The following is an 8,156-nucleotide window of genomic DNA, read 5'->3' on the forward strand; positions in this document are numbered from 1 at the left end:
TTTGCCAGGCTGGGGAGTCTGCTGGGTGGCGAAGCTTGCCATCTCTAATTCTCTTATTAGCATGCCATGTTAAGTTTTGAGTTGTTTGTGGTGACTGAAACCATCTTTTGAACTTAGGAATAGGAGGAAAGTACCATAACACCTTTTCAGGAACCCCTTTCCTAATTTTTTTTAGCCATCCTTTTTTATTTGCCACCTAGATGCTTTGCAATTTGGGCATTCAGCAAAATCAACAAATTCATTCATATACAGAATGCAATCATTTGAACATGCATGTATTTTTTTCATACTCTAAGCCTAACACTTTCATTGTTTTCTTGGCCTCATACATTGACTTAGGTAGATTCACTATTAGAAAAATGGGCTTTACTGATATTAAATTAGTGTCAGTAATTACTTTTTCTGACACTTGTTAATTGTGTCAATAATGCTCCAGTCAAAACACAATGATACTGAAAATTAGTGTCGGTGATTTTTGTGTCAATAATTTTTGTCACAATAGTATCACTAAAATAATGACACGATGGTATCAATGTTTGATAATATTATTTACATGTCAACGATTAATGTGACTACAATATCAGGAGCACACTGATTCATTAACGTAAAATATTATTAATGTCATTTTAAAATATTTAGTGTCAGTGTTTATTGATGTTATGCTGCTTTTGTTAATAGTATATCTTTATTTTTATTATATTTTTTTCTACAACCAAAAGAAAACTCAAAATATATTAAATATACCAAATCTCACAACACAATTCACATAAAAAACATTCCAAATACATCATTTAAATTAATGTAATTCAACTACACCACTGTTTGGAAAAGAAAAACATAAGTATCAAATTAAGCTTTCGACAAGTTCTAAACAGTAAAGTACTAAATTAAGTTTCAACAAACATTAACGGACAAAAAGAAGCACAAGAGTGTCAATAAATATCCATATGTGGCTTCATTTTTTTCCCACCTACAAGTACATAAAATCAATTAGTACACAACAAATAATAAATCTTGGATATTTGGAAGAAAAAATCATCATAAATTACTCATATATTACCTTGCGATTTTGGGCTACAATTAACTTGACAACATATGTAGCCCATTGATTATGAAGTTGCAAGAGCTCTTTCATGACGTACAAGCAACAATATTGTAACATATCCCTACTAATAACAACCTTGCAATTAATCCATATAATTGTTTTGTACATCTCATGGTTATTCACATAATCTCTCCAACAATACGCAGTGTACCAATCATTAAATGTTCATCAGTTAATTAATATAGAGAGAGACAAAAAATTTTAAAAAGAATCTAGCTACCACTTTTTTGATCGTTGTCATTAACCTCTCTTAAATCGTAAGTGAGTGATGAGCAGTAAGACGGGCCTTAGTGGCTTTTTAATAAGTCGAGCTAATTCATAAGTGAAGTAACTAATAAAAATTAAGACTTAAAATAAAAAAATGTCTTCATATTCTTTAATGGCCTTATAAGTTTTTTTGTTTTTCATGTTTGGTCAATAAAGAGAGTGGGATTCCGGTGGTTGTGTGAGCCGCTAGATTTGCCATGCTAGCGATCATGGAGTTCTAATTTTTGGCTATTAGGTTAAAGCAAACAAATATTTAGGCTTAAGTACAGTGACAGTGTGACACAACCATTAACGAAGTTTTGCATGCAAAACGCAACTTTTAAAATGAAGAAATGAGAATAATGTCAAATAAAAAAAGAATAATTGAATAATTCCTTTTAAGTATTTAACCATTCAACTTTTTATATGAACACAAGTTTAGCACTCACGCACTAATAAATTTTAGTTGTGAAAACTATTTAATTGGAGTAGAGATACAAACATGCAAAATTTGTAAGCTCGTGTTTATTTGACATATATTTCTCAAATAAAGAATGATGCAGAAGCAAATCCTTTAATAATTGTAAAGGCATATCATTTAAACAAACAGGAAAACTGCATAACATGATGAACCCTTTTCAAAGTGTAAGCTGGTCAGCACAAACCACTTTCAAAGTGTAAGATAGTTAGCACAAACCACTGAGTGCCCAAATTGGCAGAAGAAGCAGGTCTACAAGTTAACAAAACCCGCAACCTCAGTCAAAATTATAATACCAATGCACGCAGTTAGAGGTATGATCATAGCTATCAAAAATAGAGATATGCTCTTCCGGCTACATAGGGGAAAAGAAAAGCATTAAGTGTATTATACTTCTTCCAGCCACTTAAACATGAGGTTTGATTTCTGAAGGTAATCAATGATTACTATTAAACTAATCGCATAGTTAATTATTTCTTTGCTGCCTAAAAGGCTGTTTCCTTAATACTCCTAGCAGTATCCTAGTTGAAGATTTCATTTCTTCACAAATAATTTTATATGCTGTAGAGTTAGCTTAACCAACTTCTCATCCAGTGAGGAAAAAAGAAGAAGAAAAAGGCAATCTAATTTTACTGTTATCCATAGCACTCCACTTAACTTTATGAGAATCTCATTCTAGTTAATTGAATCATAAAGAAGAGTAATTATATTACAGCGAATGGTAAGGGCACTGCCCTGCTTAGTTTCCAGTGTAATGTACAGATTCCAGAAACATCTCTTTTTCTGAGCTAATTTCTCAGCAACCAAACAACATCTATGTTTTCTTTCATATGCAAAAAGATAAAATGGATCAATTTAAATGAAGAAAGAACAAAAAGTCTTAACATACTACCCAGATAAGCAATTTATTCGGGGCCAAAGGATTCAATGTATGGTATCTAACAAAGGTTGTTTGCCTTGTATTGTCAACTCTCTTGCAATTTCTATTCCAAAAAAAAAAAATCAGCTGCTCATTTGTGATAAAAACAAAATTCAAAATAAAATCAATAGATCTAAAATCAACTGTGGCTTCAAGGAACCTAAAGCCACAATGTTAATTGACCTTAAAAGTTTGTTATAAAATCATATGTAGAAGCAATTAGTTTTAGTAAGAAGTACATGACATTTAGTAGAGCAATTTTAAAGAATTCTCTATACAAAAAAAAGGCATGGATACCCATTGAATTCTCTTGCTGGTCACATGACACTTAGGTCCATTATCTCTTTTCTTCATGCTCTATTTATCCATTTAAGCTTACCTTGAACAGAGATTGTGGCGGTATAGCAGCGACGACAGAGATTGAGGCAGTGCGACAGTGACGGCAGCGGCTGACAGAGGCTAAGAAGTTATTACCGGTGACGAACGGCTGAGTATTGATGATAACTGGAAGTAGTTACGACCTATTGGTGATGACCGCAGTGGATTAGTTACCGGTGACGGTCAAAATTCATAAGTCACGACAGTGGGTTTCCAACTTTGGTGCACAAGATATGCCAAGAGATGACGACAGCAAAAGAGACAAAAATATAGAGAACAGACTTTGGTGCATCGGAGATGACGGCAATGGCTAGTCGAAAGTAGTGACGGCAGTGGCTAGTCGAGAGTAGTGACGACAGTGGCGGAAGAGATTTTGGGTATGTCGGTGGAGTGGTGGTGATTTGTTTTGTTTTCGATTGACAATATGATGAAATGGGGAAAAGAGATTAGGGATTTTTCTTTTGCTATTATATTTTTGTTTTTAATTCTTTTAAAAAATACTCGTATCTTGAATCTGTAGGCCTTGTGGTCCTTGGTTCAAATGTAAAAATTTTAAATTTTAAAAGTCTTTGGTTCGAGTCGGAAGATTTACAAATCATAGTAAATTTTTTTTTAATCTCTGATACTTTAGTGCCAGTGGTTTTTGATACTTAATTTACCGACACACTAATATCAGTAATTTGTGATACCTATTTGTTAAAAGTGGAAAATGGTGCATATGCATACAATTACTGATACTTTTTACAAAATGTCAGAAATTAAGTGTATTTTTGTAGTAGTGATTATTATTATTTGGTAAAATATCAGCAATGACTTCTAACAAAGCAGAAAACCCTTTATCAGACCACCCATAATTTCCTTTCACCTTATAAAGTCTCATTAATCCAGATAACTTTGAATGTCTTGCATCTGGATACAAAGGCTTTTCAGCATCTTCAAGCATATCCTTAAAAGAACTAGGATCTTTATCACAATTATCATAAGCATCTTCGACCATGTCAATTATGCCATTGTAATCATGACATCTGAATCTCTGATTATGTTGATGGTCTTGACATTTTGTAGATGTAGAAATAGGGTCAGTCTCACCATACCAAGTCCAAACTCTATATTTTGTACAAAAACCTTTTTCAAATAAATGATCATTCACCTGTTGAGGAGTATGAAACTCCATATTACAACAAAAGCTGCAAGGACATCTAATTGACATTCGGTTTTCAGCATTCAAAATGGCAAATTTTAAGAAATCGGTAACTCCAATACTATACTCTAGGGACAACCTATTACAAGTTATCCAAGTTTTGTCCATTTCAAATATTTTTACATGTTCATATATTATATAGTGTCAGTTTAAGTTTAATAAAATTGCATGATTAATTTCAAATATTTAAAGTTATTATGATTATAACTTCAATAATAAATTTGTAATTAGGGAAATAAAGTATAATAATTTTTCTAATACAATTATATTAATTTGAAAACATTAATAATAACATTCCACTTACAGGTAATCCCGATCAAGTTTAAATCACTGGAACATCCTCTAATTGATGCTCCACCTACAAATTTAAGGAGATGAATTAGTAAGATTGGCCTTATGGCCTTTTAATAAGCTGAGCTAAATTTCTAAATAATAAATTTTATTAAATAATGATGAATTAGTCATCTCTTAAAAAAGATAATATTGCAATACATATCTTGGAAGCTACAACAAATTAACACCCAGTAGATACAATTTCTAAATCTGAAATAGCTTCTAATAAACAATTAATATTTCACAATTGGTATGATAATTATAATGTCAATGCCTACATAGGAAGAGGGCTGATATTATCTACAACAAGATGCTAGTTATCATTTTATTGATGGGGTTGTAGGGCCACAACACAAATCTTTCAATGCAAAGTTGATACACATTTTTTGCACACTATAACGAGTGTGACAACGCACATCCAATCAAAATCTTATATAAGAATTAAAAAATTATTTTCTAATTTGCAGGAAAATTATATGATCACATTCTTGGGACAACTACATAAAACTAATAAGCATGAATGTTCTTAAGTTTTAAAAAAAATACAAAAAAATTGGAAATACTAAATCAATTGTACATATCATATTCATGTGTAGGAGAATAATTGGTTAATTAATTAACACTACATATCATATTCCTATGCAGGAGAATAATTGGTTAATTAATTAATTAATTAACACTACATTAATAATTAGTTAATTAATTAATTAACACTGCATTAGGTTAATTACTAAAGCTTATCATTTGGGATATGTGGGTTATTGTTTTTTTTTTCTCTCCCACACTCGAACATCATCATAGGCAAAAGATTGTTTGTATCAAAATCTATAATTTTAATTCCCTGGATGATTGCTACATGTGGGGCTTTATGGTCATCATTTACGAATCCCAATAATCAAACCATATAAAATGAAAAAAAAAAACCAAAGATAGTCCAGCTTTTGTTTTAGGTGAGGTCTACACAATTGAAAAACAATAATAAAAGTTGCAACGAAAGAATAAAAAATTCAACATAAGAAATAGATTAAAGAAACAATGATAAAAGTTGCAATGAAAGAATAAAAAATTCAACACAAGAAATAGATTATGGAAGAAAATTAAAGAATAGGAGGGGCCATTACCGTTTGAAGGGAAAGAGATTTGAGCAAAAACGTCCAGATCTTGGTGAAGGGAGATGATGATAGTGGCTAGTCGAAAGTAGTGACAGCAGTGATGGGAGAGGTTTTGGGAGTGTCGGCAGTGTGGTGGATCTAGGAATTTTGTAAGTTATGTTTGCTATGTTTTAATTCACAATATTATGAATGTAGGGAAAGAGATGTGAGCAAAAAAGTTCAGATTTTGGTGGAGGGGAGATGATGATAGTGGCTAGTCGAAAGTGGAGATGACAGCAAAAGAGTCCAGATCTTGGTGAAGGGAGATGATGATAGTGGCTAGTTGAAAGTAGTGACAACAGTGATGGGAGAGGTTTTGGGAGTGTCGACAGTGTTGTAGATCTAGGGATTTTGTAATTTATGTTTGCTATGTTTTAATTCGCAAAATTATAAATGAAGGGAAAGAGATGTGAGATAGTATTTATGTCTTTTGTTTTTTAATTATTAACATAATATTTGTGTCTTAGTGACTTGCGAACCAAACTTAAGCATTTTCAATTTTAGAAGTCATAGGTTTAAGTTGAAAGATTTACAAGTTTTAATAATTTTTTTTAAATCTCTGATACTATAGTGTAAGTGATTTCTTATGTTCAATTTACTGACACTCTAGAATCATTAATTTATGATTTTTTTTGTTAAATAAGGTAAATAGTGCAAATGTAAGTATTTACTGACACTTTTTACAAAGTGTCAGTGATTATAGTGTCAGTAAATGTTATTTTTGTAGTAGTAATTATTGAAGTTTTTGCATTCAGCAAGCTGATGCTGCCTTAGCTATACTATGTACAGAATCTTGGGAAGCATCTCATGTACTGTCTTCTCAAAGGGAGTTTTGACTTTTGACTCTTCTTTTATCTCAATGCATTTAACGTACCTTTAAAGTAAGAAAATTAAATTGCTAATAATAATTAATACCTTCTAATTAAAATCATTCAAATCTAGTGGTGGCTAATTATAAACCGATCACACCATTTCCTCCATACAAATCTTATAGAAGCTCCATATAAGGACATACTTTATTGATTTACCCAGTAGGATATCAGAACAAGGTCCTTCTATAATGAAAATGTGTTATGGATTAAAACACTACTCGTTTACTGGCAACCGAGAGCAAATGAATAAACATGCTATTAATCAACACATTGATATACAGTGGCCCACTCTCAATATGAGAGGTACATTCACTTTCAATCGCTTCAGAGTTTGAGTATGAAAAAAATAAAGGGAGAAATGAGATTACAAGTCCAGTCACAAACTCAACAATAAATGACGGAAAAATCTTAAAATATCCGACTAATAAAATGCATTACATTGATCAATGCAGTATAAAATGAAATGTCTGTAACTTCTTCGATCAATGGTTTAAGAAAATTTTAAAAGTTCGAAAAAATTGATAGGATGATAAGCTGCAAAATTAATTGGCATCCACGGTAGTCTAATTATTTGATAAGCACAAATAAATTAAATATGGGTTTTAAAACATCCACAATTAGGGGTGGGCAAATCGGGTTTCAGTTCGGGTTGTTCGGGTTTCGGTTTGGGTTTCAACCCGTTCGGGTTGGAGAATTGAACCCAATCGGGTTGAAAACGCCAACCCAAACCGAACCGAACCGAATTAATTCGGTTCGGTTCGGTTTGGGTTGGCAATTCGGATCGGATTGGGTTTATAATTTGAGTTAAAATTTCGGTTCGGGTTAATTCAGGTTAGTTCGGGTTAGAATAATTCGGGTTAGTTCGGGTTAGAATGGGTTGGAACAATTTAAATGATTTTAAATTCGGGTTGTTCGTAGCTAAGAAAGCAGTGAGAAAATTAAAGGAAAATAAGAACTGGATCTGAGAATTCTCTAGAACATCATTTTATTCATCAACAACCAAATGATATGTACAAGAGGTTCCTTTATATACAAAGCTGAAGCTCAGATCAATTGTTGTAACCAACTATAGCTAATTAACTACTAATTTAACTAATCACAATAGCTTATAACAATCAATTAATTAAAAATATACAATTTAATTAATAGCAACAAGCTGTTAAAAACTTAAAATTCGATTCGGTTTGTTGCCATCAGCTGTGAGCAAGTCAGCAAGTTACAGGCTTATAGCGTCGGTAAGGCAAGACAAACCTTGATCTCGGAGGTCGGAGCAGCTACAGCGTCAGCAAATCGAGACGATGCTGGGCTGAGTGGGACGCGAGTGGGCTGCGATGAAGCGCAGTTGCGGGCGAGGCGTGCTGGTTGACGGCGAGTGGGCTGCGGTGAACGACTGGTGTCTATTGGAGCTGGACGAGGCTGCTGGCTGCTACTGTCGCCGTGGGCCACGAAACTCAGAAAGTGAGAACTGAGAAG

At 32.8% G+C, this 8,156-nt stretch overlaps 1 long non-coding RNA gene across 2 annotated transcripts; it reads right to left on the minus strand.

The window, feature by feature from the left end:
• Window positions 1-761: 761 nt before the first annotated feature.
• On the minus strand, window positions 762-6,219 carry LOC102627906 (uncharacterized). Of its 2 annotated transcripts, XR_008052622.1 has the most exons (3): window positions 5,782-6,205; window positions 1,061-4,685; window positions 762-970 (listed from the first exon to the last, which is right to left on the minus strand). It is a non-coding gene; the product is annotated as an uncharacterized LOC102627906 (long non-coding RNA). The 2 variants fall into 2 exon arrangements; XR_008052621.1 differs by having other exon boundaries at window positions 762-4,685; window positions 5,782-6,219.
• Window positions 6,220-8,156: the final 1,937 nt, after the last annotated feature.

The sequence above is a fragment of the Citrus sinensis genome, chromosome 2 (assembly GCF_022201045.2).
Source record: "Citrus sinensis cultivar Valencia sweet orange chromosome 2, DVS_A1.0, whole genome shotgun sequence".
Taxonomy (NCBI): Eukaryota; Viridiplantae; Streptophyta; class Magnoliopsida; order Sapindales; family Rutaceae; genus Citrus; species Citrus sinensis.